Below are 13,846 nucleotides of genomic sequence, written 5' to 3' on the forward strand. Positions count from 1 at the left end.
TTGCTGCAGAGTCGGCCGCGGCTCTCTCCTCCGCTCTCACGACTGCCGACTTGAATACGGCCTTCTTTGCCGCCTCGGGCACGCCAGCGCTCTCCGCTGCTGGCTCGGGCGCGCTCACCGCTGCTGGCTCGGGCGCGCTCACCGCTGCTGGCTCGGGCGCGCTCACCGCTGCTGGCTCGGGCGCGCTCACCGCTGCTGGCTCGGGCGCGCTCACCGCTGCTGGCTCGGGCGCGCTCACCGCTGCTGGCTCGGGCGCGCTCACCGCTGCTGGCTCGGGCGCGCTCACCGCTGCTGGCTCGGGCGCGCTCACCGCTGCTGGCTCGGGCGCGCTCACCGCTGCTGGCTCGGGCGCGCTCACCGCTGCTGGCTCGGGCGCGCTCACCGCTGCTGGCTCGGGCGCGCTCACCGCTGCTGGCTCGGGCACGCCAGCGCTCACCGCTGCTGGCACGGGAGGAGACAGGGTCACAGGACCGGCAGGCCCCTTCTTCCTCCTCTTCCTCCTCGGGCGCGGTGCAGAGGGTACAGCTGGGTCAGAGGCGGGTTGGGGGAGTTTGGTCTCGGGCAGGGCAGTCTCGGACGCCGAAGACTCAGAAGTTGACTCCCATGAAAACCGTCTCCCTCGTTTCATGGGGAGACTGCTGGCTGAGGAGGGCACCTCAGGACTCTGGGAGGGGCTTGCCTGACCCCCCAGGGTTGCCACGGCCAGGACACGACCCTCCGGGATCGCCGGCAGCTGGGTAGGTGGGGACCTCTGGGGCTCCTCCTCTCGCCCGCTCACTCCGGAACGACCTCCCCTGGTCCCCCGGAACACCACAAGGCGAGAGCCCTCAAAACAATCTCGCTGGCCGGCTGATGCCATCCAGCATTGCCTCCTGTCTGCTGAGTTCCATTGGGGTCGGTTCATTCTGTCAGGGTTAGGCAAGGGAGGAACTCAGGTGCAGACAGGGATTCTCAAACAAAGGGTTTATTACAAAAAGGGGAAAACAAAACCCACGAGGGGGAAAACACGGAGCAAGGTAAAGACTAAATAACTAAAACGGACTGGACTAGCAAGATAAACAAGGACTCTAAATACTAACTATAAACAAACACTCACGGTAATACAAACACTTCTTTAAGGAACAATCACAGAGTGGAACAATCACAGGTACAATGAACCGACGCAAGACAGAGCACACTAGGAGATCTAAATAGGGGTACTAATCAAGACACGACAGGTGTTACAGATAGGATAATCAAGACACGACTAGGTTAACAAGGGGGGCGGGGCAAGGGAACGAGACAACACAAGCACATGGCCCAAAGACAAGGCCATGCGCTTGTACACAAAACAAGGGTCTGTCATGATCCCGCCTCAAGACTAGGAAAAATCAAGGACACGAGGGCAGGATCATGACATTTTATATGCTAATAACATACTTTCAAACACTGACAAAACAATATGCTATGCATTATCTTCATCTTCCGGAAGTAAGAAAGTTTCATACAATGAAATGCTCTGTAGAATACGGAGCCCCACACATGACATGCAATAAATAAATAAATAAATACATTTTGCGAACAATTTACTATTTCGTTCCCTCAATTTGCTAAATCGTGCACACAATTTATAGTAATCGCTGTGCAATCGCTAACGGTATAGTAATCATGTGCACATTTTAGTACATTGAGGGAAGGAATAAGTAAATCATGCACATGATTTAGCCTTATATTTTTTCCTGCGTGTCATGTGCAGGGCTCAGTAATAGAATAACAATATACCTCCTAAAATATACATAAAAGGCTTGTTTATGACAAGAAATAGCTTTTTGCGAAGTATGATTTATGGCTGTGGCATAAACTCAAAGCTATTGTAAAGAAACAAGCCAGTTCTTTGGGTCTTAAAGATTTTATCTTCTTAAGGTTAGAGGAGTTCGTTCTTGAGTACAATCTTGAGGCGCGACTGCATTCTGAATGCAATCCTGGCTCTGTATGATTTAATCTAGCTACTTTTGTATTCATTAAATCATATCTAGCTCTATGATCTAAATCAAATCTCTTTTTGTTCACATATCTCTTTTTATTCCCCAAACTACGCTAACGTTCAAAAGTGTGTGGGTTGGCAAAGTTTTGTTGTTGTTGTTGAAAAACAAAATACTTTCATTGAGTAAGAATGCATTAACTTGATCAGGATTTACAGTAAAGACATGTATAATCTCACAAACAGGTTTCTGTTTCAAATACATGCTGTTCTTCTGAACTTTCTATTCATCAAAGCATGCACAAAATATGAAGCAACAGTTTTTGCAGCTTTGATAATAATCAGAAATGTTTCTTGAGCAGCAAATCAGCATATCAGAGTGATTTCTGAAGATCATGTGACTCTGAAGACTGAAGGAATGATTCCTGCGCATGACAGGAATAACATCTATTCACATAAAAAAAAACTATATTTCAGAATATTATTGTTTTGATCAAATAAATGCATGTGAATGACTGTTTTGGCCACACCATGATTACTGTCACTTTAATACTGCAACAGTGTGATGCTTTCCATGACAAACATGTTCAAATCATTAAATGGTAAAGAGGTCTCCAGATGAAGGACGTGATCTCTTTAGTTTTGTTGGGATTGTTTTAAAAACCACACTGAAGACTGTAAACCATCACCATAGCTTATATGTAATAGTACCGACTGTCTTTGATTTACTGTCACAAAAAATAATGTCCAAACAAACCTCAGGGCTCAAATTGTTCTTTTTTCGATCTCCGATATTACAACATAATTTTTTTTTCAAAACCAGATTTTTTCAGTGTTTGTGTTTGTAAGGAACTGAAAGCAAAAGACAGAGTTTGTCGCCTGTGTGCGACACAGATCAATAACTCTGAGAAACAGATCTGAGACCACACAATCCTCTGGTTTGACATCATCTGTTGAGACTGACTTCAATCTTTGCCACACAATAGCCTCAATCTGTTTCATTCTCCACGAGCGATCATCACAGGGCTGTAATGACCCCACAATTTTCTCTGTGGTTTCCAAGTGGCCCGTGGACGGCCTGAAGCTGACCGCTCATTCCCGGGTCACTCCACAAAGGCACTGGGCCGTAATGAGAAGGAAACCTTTAAACCATGAGGAATAAATTGAAAAGCATTCGACTGGGAAATAAAAAATGGAAGGTTAATAATTTAGGATTGTTTCTTGGAGCTTATTTTGTGACTATGCGCCTATTGCACAGGTTTCAGATGAGAGTGGAATCCAATTTATAAATCAGTGGTGTATTTCAAATATTTTCATATTACATTTCTTGCCTTTTTCATAAAGTATTTCAACCTTAGTTAATATTTCACACAAGTAATTTGGGAAATAACCGATGCCTGCAGAATGAAATGCGATATTCAGAATTGAATATGTTTTTGTGCATGTGTTTGCACCCACTTTTGGGCTCGGTTGGTTATATTAATTTATTTTAATGCTAAAATAACTCTGAGTTTGCTTTAAACGGACAAATGCAGCTCTTAAACCAATTTTCTTTTAGAAACCAAATTGAGAAACTTTATTTGGCTTGAAGAGTGGCAGGTATTAACAGAGACACAAGCTTAAAAGGTTTGACATTTGAGAAACACAAGGGGGGTCATCATCACACCCCGGCCGGCTAAACAAAAAACATCACAATAAAGACTCGGATAAATTCAGTAAAAAACATACTAAAAACAGACTTCACAGCAGTCGCTGAAGCACTTTGTGAGAAGAAAAACAAATGCTTTTATCATTCCTCTAAAGCATGAGCGTTACAGAAACAGAGTCAAAACAGAGGATGGGTTAAATCACATAAATGCTAATGTTGTGCTGATTTGTTGTTTTTTTTTAATCATTTCTTGTGAAAAGGTTTCAACTAAATGTGAAAGAAAAGAAAAAAAAATCTGCTTTAGACCCAAAGTGACAGGACTGTAATTATCAGACACTGAGGGACTTTTTCTCAGTTTTTTTTTCTTCAGTTGCACTTATATTTAGTCATTTAGAAACACTTGTATTTAAAGCAACAAACATATTATTTACATCAAGTTATTTTACATGTTATAATACGTTTCACAAATAAGAAAAAAAGAGTATATGCATATAGAGATCAATCAGATTGATACAAATTATTAATGTTATGTATATTAATGGTTTTTTTTCAGTGCAGAATCTCACCTGTTTCTTTCCTGTTACTGTATATTTATGTATGACTGACCAATACTTTTCACATTAGGATTATTAGTTTGTTTATGTTAACTGTGCAATTAATATAATTTGCATATGCAATTCAGATATATAAATCTTAAATTTAGGCCTTAATATGTTTTTGCACACCTGACCGAACAGATTGTAATTGTAATTGACACACTGTCCACATCTACATGCATGAATAATAACCTTCAATCTATTTTCTCTACAACTTTTATTCAGCTGTTAGTGGAATTACCAACTAGAGCGGATTTCTGTCCCTTCAGGCCTTTCATTCACATTCAAGCGTACTGAATATTATTTTTGCACATTTGTGCACAACATCTTAATCGGTAACACTTCATCTCCTACATCTGCAGAGGGTCTCAATCACATATCTCCCAGCCAGAGCATGTCACACACAATAAAATCAGCATTCAGCCCATTATACACGACCCATTATAATCCACCATATGATTGAAACGAAAAGAGATTGACTTAAAGACATTAACGCCGGACGGCTACCTCATAGCTCATTAAATATTAAGTCTTTACACATTATAATTTAAGGTTAGAAACAATGAAAAGTACCCCTGTGCATCTTCACACGTAACATGTGATGTTTGATTATAGTTGTTTCTTCAAAATAAAATTCTAATATTATACACTAAGCAATGAATGTTGCATTATGTAGTTTGAAATTAATTTGCATAAATGTATCCCATGATGCCTGAAACTCTGGTAAACTGGCTGCCAAAGTTGTGAAGTTAAAAACTAGTTCTCTTAATAGTTCTCTCATCCAATATCTAATTTTGTTTCTTCAATAAGTCTAATAAAGGAACAAAATAACTACATGGCTTTCACTTTTCCGTCCGATTCGTCCACAGGGAAATTATCTAAGGATGGGAAATGGATATGATAAACGTTGGACGTGTGAGTAAAAAATTGGACGAGCACAGGATGTTAAGCTTGTTAAATGTGTGCATCTGTGTGTGTCCACTCTGTTCAGATGTTTCAATGTAGTATAAAAAAATAGAAGCCAAATCAGAAGAGAAAAGCACAGACAAACACACACACACACACACACACACACACACACACACACACACACACGCACACACACACACACACACACACACACACACGCACACACACACACACACACACACACACGCACACACACACACACACACACACACACGCACACACACACACACACACACACACACAGCATACAGAAAGTCATTATGAGCACAAACTGTGGCCACAGTAGAGCAGTAAATGAGACTCATGGGAAATGATTGTACAATGCATGAAATGAGTTCAGAAAGAAAAAGGCACACTGCTAATCCCATTTTTTAAAACACAGACCATTTCTGAATGCCTATCTAATTAACCACAAGCAAACTACAGAGGAATGGTTTGACAAAAGGGTGTAATTCAGTCAGAGCTCACTTGAATCCACTTGAGAATCTGTGAAATGATCAGAAAATTGACAGACACCAGTTGTAGTAAAATTGCGTCTAAGATTGGACAATGGAGAATAATCTCACAGTGACGGTTACATAGTTCATATCAACGCAGACCCAAGGTTATAAAGGACTCTGAGTGGGTGAGTATTTTTGTTCATGAGAAATGTTTCACTGTGGGAAAATGTTCTTGAATAATCAGAATAGTTTGCAACATGATGACAAACAATAATGCATAAAAGGGCATATGTAACTGAAAATGTTGGGTGGATTTTAACAGATCTAACCTCGAGTTGTTTTGTGAATCTGCCTTCACGTAATGCAGAGCCAGAAACTGTTACTGAAGAATGGACCAGTGCCAAATACATTAAACCTGACGGCTAAGCTACAGTACCAACACTTGACTTCCTTTCTGCATGTGAAAAGATTAGCCAATCTTACCTGAGCTCACTTACATATGAATTTGTGTACAGTAGCAAAAACATAAAGAGATTTGCCAATAACAAGGTTGAAGTAATGCTGAAGTAATACAAATTAATACCACAAACTAAATTAAAAATAAGTAGACATAATAATTGGGGTGTGAATACTTTTGCACCGCACTGCACTGAAGGTCCTCTCAGTGTAAATATTCCCCCAGCGTACAATATTTACCAGGAAATGTCAATGTGATTAAAGCAGGACTACAATCAAGGCCTCAGTTATTGGGACTAGAGCGATCCAGTGACTCAGGCCACTTTGGCTTTATCAGGTATGCACTGATAATTAAGGACAGAGGAAGTGATGGACTGATATTTGGAGTATCCCTTCATCATAATGAAGCGATTTTAAAAAGTGAAGAGCATTCAAATAAACATCCTCCTGTCTGTGGTCTGTTAATGCGGGATGGACTGAAGTAATAACATCTTAATTAGAGCCAAACCTGAGGACGCTGAGCACATTATGAAGAGGATGAGAGCCCAAACCATGGCACAGACACCCACCCAGCAGTGTTAAACAGCACTAATCAGGGTGAAGACTGAGATAGAGACACTGGGAGTATCTAGAGTAACAGTAGCATTTGCAGTCAGTGAGCATGAGGCACGTCCACACTCTAAACACTGAAGGCAGAGACACCATTCCTTAACGGAGTCCAACAGTCGGCTTCCGGATTCAAAATGCCATTTATTTTCTCCATAGGGAAATCGATTTTTAACAACAACTCATAAAGCTTTAACGATAGACCTACTGTGAGCTCAGAGGTTGTTAATCAATGGTAGATGCTTTTGATAAAACTATCAGTTTGCATTATTTCAACTTATGTTTTAAAGTGCACCAATTATGGATTTTTGAAACTGACCTTTCATGCAGTGTGTTAATATAGCTGTATGTGAAAGGAAACAGTCTGCAGAGCTGTAAAGCTGACACTGCATCATAAATAAAGTTATTGTCTCTCAAAAGAAAGTCGACTCCAAATTGAATTCCATTTCCTGTGAAGTTCACACGTCACAAGTTACTGCACCTGCATAAATCCCGCCTTCGTTCTGAGTGGACATCCCTGTGAAAACTTCTGCACAAACACAAACACTGCAGCTCATTCTTGTGGAAAACATGTCGACAAGACGCTGTGCTCTGCGCTGTAGTAAATTCAGCTCATTTTCACTTCCAAAGGATGAGGCTGTGAAGAATCATTGGTCACAATTCATCTTTACTAATATAGCACAGCAGTCTCCACGACGTCATGTCAATGCAGGATTCGTCTTTGAATGGGTCAGTGCCCAGTTTGTAGTTTTAGACCAGCTTGCTCCTCGAATCATAACCTGTAAGTATGATTAATGATTGTGGCTGTATATAGTTTTGTGTGTTGAGTCATGCCCTGCAGTGCTTTATCACTAGATTACTCCATGTCTGTGTTCAGCTAACACACACGGTTATTGTTTACTTTACTCCATTCAGTTCCCACACGCGCTGTACGCTGTAGACCAATCACAACAGAGAAGCCTCATGCAAAGGAGGGGTTTGGACAGATGAATCATTTGATTAATGATTAGAACGAATCATTTGAGGGTTAAGAAATAAGACAAATTTATATTATAATAACATTAAAGTGTTTTTTGACCTTGCATGCATGTAAACCTGTTGTTGGGGACTCCCAAAATGAAATTATGATTCAAATAGCATAATAGGTGCACTTTAAATAACTGTGTGATCACTGGTGAATTACATTATCCATGATGCTATACAAATTCCATCGATCATATAAGCATATTTTTGTAATGTTGCGGTTCACCTCGTAAGCTGGTTTGCTTGGTTCATGGCTTATGACTCTAATGAAGTCTTTTTTGAAAAAAGAAAGCCATTTTTACCAACAGTGCCATATTTTAATTGAGTACAAGCACAAACAAAAAAAGTTTGACATCATTAGAAGAAACAATTATTTAATTGGAAAATGTTAATGAAAAGCTAAGTTACAACTTTTTTAGTGTAAAAAACTTTACAAAAAAAAAGTAAATATAAAAAAAGAGTAAAGCTACAAAAGCATAGTATGGTTGCTCTAAACCTCTTTGATTTTCATCATCGTCACCCTGTCATGATAAGTTTTTCTCTCATCATCAAACGTACGTCTTGAGGGACAGGAGGCATGTCTTTTCTCCTTTTTCTGTGTCCTTTTTCTCTCTTATTTTACTCTGTCCCTGTCTTCATGTTATTCTCCTTTCTCCATGTCTGTCTTCATTCATCCATTATCTGTTCATCTGCTGTCAGTATGTTTTCCACAAAGAACAGAATGTGAGAAGTGTAGAAATGTGGGGTTTGTGATGGTACTTTGTTTAGAAATGTACGTACAATCTTCTCAGCTTTGCCCTTAAGTGTGTTTGAGTGCTTTTGTTTCTGTTATGTGACATGTGTTTGAGCGACAGACACAACAGTGTTAAGGTAGGAACTATTTTTAATATATAATATCTACAATACCTATGTCAATACTGGTTTATTGATGCAAAATAAAATGAAAAATAACTCCTGGATCAACCCAAGTTCAAGAGGACCGTGCATTGCTAAACATATGCATTAAAGTAATCGTTCATGCATTTACACACAATTCTGAACCTGAAACTTTCAAAGAATATCCTGGGCACTCAAAATAATGAGAGTGAATAAGCTTCGAAATAACCAAGACAACACCATAAAAGTGTTGTAAAAGAAGTCCATGTGACCTATGATTTTATATTTAAAATCCTCTGAGGCTGTTCAGTCCTAAACGAGACTGATCTGGTTCTCAAGTTAAAGGAAAATGATCCACATTAATTTAAGTTTCAATCCATTCCTAAAACACTTCTGAAGTATATCATTGGAAGACATGGAATAAAGTGAATGATGAAATAAAAGTGATTAAGCAAATTCAGTTAAATGGGAAATACTGTGCAAGAAATATAATACAAGAATAGATAAAGTGCGTAGCTGCAGTAGCTATGAGTGTATGTTTTGCATTCAAATGTTTGATTAACAGATGGCATCGCTAATTTCCATCAATTACCCAGAAATCCAAGCATTCATGCTGTGTCTGCTTCTAATCTACCTCAGTAAATCCAATCCAAAAGCTGTAATGTCTTTACCGATGAGAAGTGGAGAGACAAAAAATAAGGAAAAACATGATGAGAGCCTGAAGGATGAGGAAAGGTCTTAACTTCATTTCTTTTGTCCATGCAATACATTGTTCAAAAGGCTGTTTTAAAATGAATCAATGCATGCTTTCTCATCATGCTATAACCTCTAAAGGAGGGTATGGGACAATGTAATGGACCGTAATGTGATTTATTAGGCAAGTCACCTTTATTTCTATAGTGCTTTATTCTAAACAGATTGATTCAAAGCAGCTTCACATTGATAAACAGCCAAATAGCAGAATCAATTATGGAAACTCAATTATGGAGACATTATTTGGTGTCATCATTTAGCTCAAGCCAGTTCAATGTTGATTTAATTTGGTTCAAAAACAAATTAAACTGATTACAGCAAAATTTTGTGTTGTCTGTGTATGGCCCCAGGTCACTTCAGACTCTAAAGCAACTCACTTTTGTCATCATGCATGTTATTTTATATCTGTATGACTTTCTTCCACAAATATTGAACTTGGACACTAATTTATACTGCCAGTCAACTGCCAAACAACAAAAGATGAAATGCTCAGAACTGTTTGTTCTGTTTCCTACTTTGGCTAATATGATGCAATATAATATACTAATATAATTACAATCAATTTAGCATCTGTGGTCGGGCACCTGTCCCGTTTCTTGACTGCTAAACACTGACTGTTAAAACATAATCAGTGCCGACCACTTGAAAATGATTCCTGACACAAGTCACAGCCACATTCACGCAGTATACATTCAGCAAACCAGAAATCATGAATGGCCTATAACTGTTCAAGGAACAATAACGAGGACAGCTGTGCAATCCTCTAAATATGGCATCTGTCTGAAAATATCGCTCCCGATGACACCCAGCAGCCATGAGTCCAACATCTGGCCACGCAAGAAAACATCTTATATTGTAAAGTTGTAGAGAAAATACATTTTACATTTAAATAGCTTATTCTTAAGAGATTGGACCTTATTCCTGAAACACAAAATGACCAATAAAAAGTGTCAAGCACCAAAAGCAGACCACATTAAATCTATAAATTGTCTTTAACTGAAAAATATGAATTTTCATATATCCAAATTTTCTGTATTTTTCTTTTCTGAAGTTGGCAACCCTACTCGGGAGGGACGTGAATCTTGCTTTAGCTTGCAAAATTGTAAATATGAGAGAATTATTAAAGATCCCAGTGTAAGACAGGTGCAGACACCCACACAGACTTATACACATACACTGCTTTCTTCCTGCATGTTTACGTGTCTGGTCTGAGGAGCTCATAATGAATCTCCCGCGGCTGCAGTTGGCCACTTCCAGCGAGCTTCCCTGAATTCAGCCTGACAGGATGCCCTGGAGCGCTGTCCTAGACGAAACTATCCCGTCCTGTTTGGTTTCAGATCAGGTGTAGGGTTTATTCTAATGTTAGTTTAGATCAGGACTCGGATTTGGGTGCTGGTCCTGGATCAGAGGAAAAGGCAGCCGGCATCCCGCGGTGCCCTGAATAGGTCACACAGTTAGGGGTCCAAGCTGAACAACTGCTTTCATCAACGTCAGGGTGATTTATTATTGATTTATATATATATATACAGTATATATATATAAAAAAATAGGCATTTATGCATGTAAACTGTTATACTTTCTCTGGCACAAACTGTTAATTAGTGCCTAGATTTGTCAATGTTTATTACTGAGTTTTGACATGATGCCTTGTTATTTTTCTATCAGATTGAGGTATGAAAAACACATTTTGTGGATAAACAGAAGCACCCTAAAACTTGCACATTTTTTCAGTTCTGTAGCTCTCAGTGATTTGTTTATAATATGCAAACCCCATAATAACACTTTGCAATTACTTATAATGATTTATTGTTCGGAGATATGGCCAGCAGTTTGTTTTTTACAGCTCTACACACATCCATGGACAAAACCACATCCAAAATAAAATGCAGCCACCCGTGTCACCATGTTTTCCTAGTTTGTGATGCAATGATGCATATTTGCTGCTGAATGTTAGTTTTATAAAAACACAGACTCTTCTGGGGCCCAGTATTAAGTGTGAATGTGTGTCTGTTGGGGTTAGCTTAGATTAAACAAACAGTGTCTTGCGAAAGTTTGAGTCACGATTGTTTAAAATAATATTTCAGTGGCTCCTTGTATTAACATAGCTTTGTGCTACTGAGAGGGACAAATTGTACAGTGTTCATGTCAAATGAAAAATAAAATTGCACAGAATATTAAAAGTTAGAGAGTGTTTGCACAATTAAGGATTTGGAGCTATTGAGTATAAATTTGAAGGAGTTTCCATTCAACAAATCTTCACCTCAGTGATCACTGAAATCTCCACCCAGTCATCATCAGTAATGATCTTCCAGCATCAAACGGTGCCGTGCAGAAGGAGTCTTTCAGCAGTGTGCAGAATGAGTAGCAATCAAATCAGCTTCAGGCTCTAACAGACAGGAAACTCTTTTTAATGAGGTTTCCAAGGTTGCTCTTGTTGGGTTTCTAGCTTTGCAGATTGATAAATTCTCAAATTCCCCCAAGCTGGTTCCAGTGAGTCTGGATTCATGTGCCTTGACCTTCAGAAAGGCCACAGAGTGAAAGGTGTAAAAGAAAAATGCAGGTGTGTCAAGGGTGATTTATTCAGCTGGCATTAGTTCCAGTTTCCCATGCACAAGGATATTCATCAAAAGCAATCGGGACAGAAGTGCACGAGTCATTATCGGTCTTTGCCTTTGGTTGAATGCAGAATCTATCAGAGCAGGGACTCATTAGTGCAGGAGCATTGGTGAGGACGGCCTTCATTAATTCAGAAGAATGCTAGATAGCATTAAGCTTTCACTGGCTAATCTCAAACATTACATGTCTGTAGCGTTCCCTGAAATTTGTTGTGCAAAGCTCTCATGGTTGTAAATCATGTCAATAAAGGGATTTATGAATTTCGTCCACTGGTACAATGATATTAATGCATTACCTCAGGTTTCATCACCTCTGGGTTCTCTGGGGTGTTGCAGTTGTCCTCTTTGTGCCAGAAGTTGAAGTACCTCACCCAACACCACTGAGTATTCCTCCTCAGAGCCGCAGTGAATGTCCAGATATTGCTCAAGACCTAAGTGTTTGCAGAATGTCTCAAAGTTACTGCCAGATATCTGTGGAAATGATTTTATCTGTCGTAGCTATCTATCTTGATTCAACCGAATTTTTGTACCTTTACACATTTGATTCAGATTTGCATGTAAAAATATATTTTTATGATGTGTATATTGTTTGCTTTTACTGAGATACACTGGTATGGATCTTAATAATCCTGTTTGTCTTGATGCTAAACCATTTGTCTTTTTCTAATTCCATGCCCTGAATCGTATCTGGTTTATTAGTTTTCGGGGCTTGCTTTCCTGTGTTATTGCCTGTCAGATCCAAAGCTAAGATTTCTTGCCATCAAGCTGGAAAATGGTAAGGCTGTATGGTAAGAACGGCGCTTTATTACTTTGCATCTTTGCTTTCTTCTGTTATATTCATGATTTGAAGTCTGTGACGATCCTGGAGCATTTGCAGTCTCTGCTATTTGACACGAAATGATTTTTCAGATAAGTGTGTGCTGTTGCAGAGAGGTCATTTGAAGGCACTAGAGATATGGAACAACAGCGAACGCCTGAGATGACAATGTGAAAGTGCTTTGAAAACGAAGACAAAAAGAGTCTTTTTATCCTCCCCGGGCGGCTGAATGTGGAATGAGGAAAAAGCGGGAATTGATTTAGGAACAGAAAAAATAGAGACAGGAGGGAGTGAGTGTAATTGAATCACAGGTTGAAAACCTGACTGAGGAGGAACAGAGGAGCAAATGGAGGTAGAGTAAGAAAAGAAACTGTCTAAGTGTAAGAATGACAGTACATAAACACTGGCTCGACCAACAACACAAATAAGACCAGGAGACAGATTGTATTTATTTTTATTTTGACCCCTGGCAATAGCACTACATTTGGCTTGATGCAACAAAATGCAAGAGATTTATGGATTTTGCACACAAACATAAGAACTACCTGCTATTATTTGCATTACAACATACATTCATATATATCTCATCCACGGTGGCAAAAATGACCATCTCTCATTTTAGCTTCTGCATATTAAAATTTGGCGCAAAGATAACACACACGATAACTAATTAAAGTTTAAGCTAAAGTTTCTACTCCTCTCTATTCTCCTAATATGCAAACCCATTAATAACCAACCAAGCTTCAAAGACTGATCATGATTGACATTTAGTTTTCCCTTGAAGCAGATGTGTATGTACTATCACTCATGAAGGTCTAGAACTGTATATAAAGATTGATTAGTCACGATCCGCGCTGACGCCGAGATCGTTCGCCAGCTTCAGTGAAAGTGTACGTGCCTAACGTTTTCGGCTCGTACATTACACGTCACGCGCTGATGTCACGTGTCGTTACGCGATCTTCACGGGTTGTGTGTGAAAGCGCGCACATATCCCGGGTCATCACTAGCAGTGTGAAAGTGCAAAATCTAGCGACCCAGGAACAATTGCCGGAACACTTTAACCGTGTATTTGCCGAAATCGCAGTGT

This window comes from Carassius gibelio, chromosome A1 (genome assembly GCF_023724105.1).
Source record: "Carassius gibelio isolate Cgi1373 ecotype wild population from Czech Republic chromosome A1, carGib1.2-hapl.c, whole genome shotgun sequence".
Lineage (NCBI taxonomy): Eukaryota > Metazoa > Chordata > Actinopteri > Cypriniformes > Cyprinidae > Carassius > Carassius gibelio.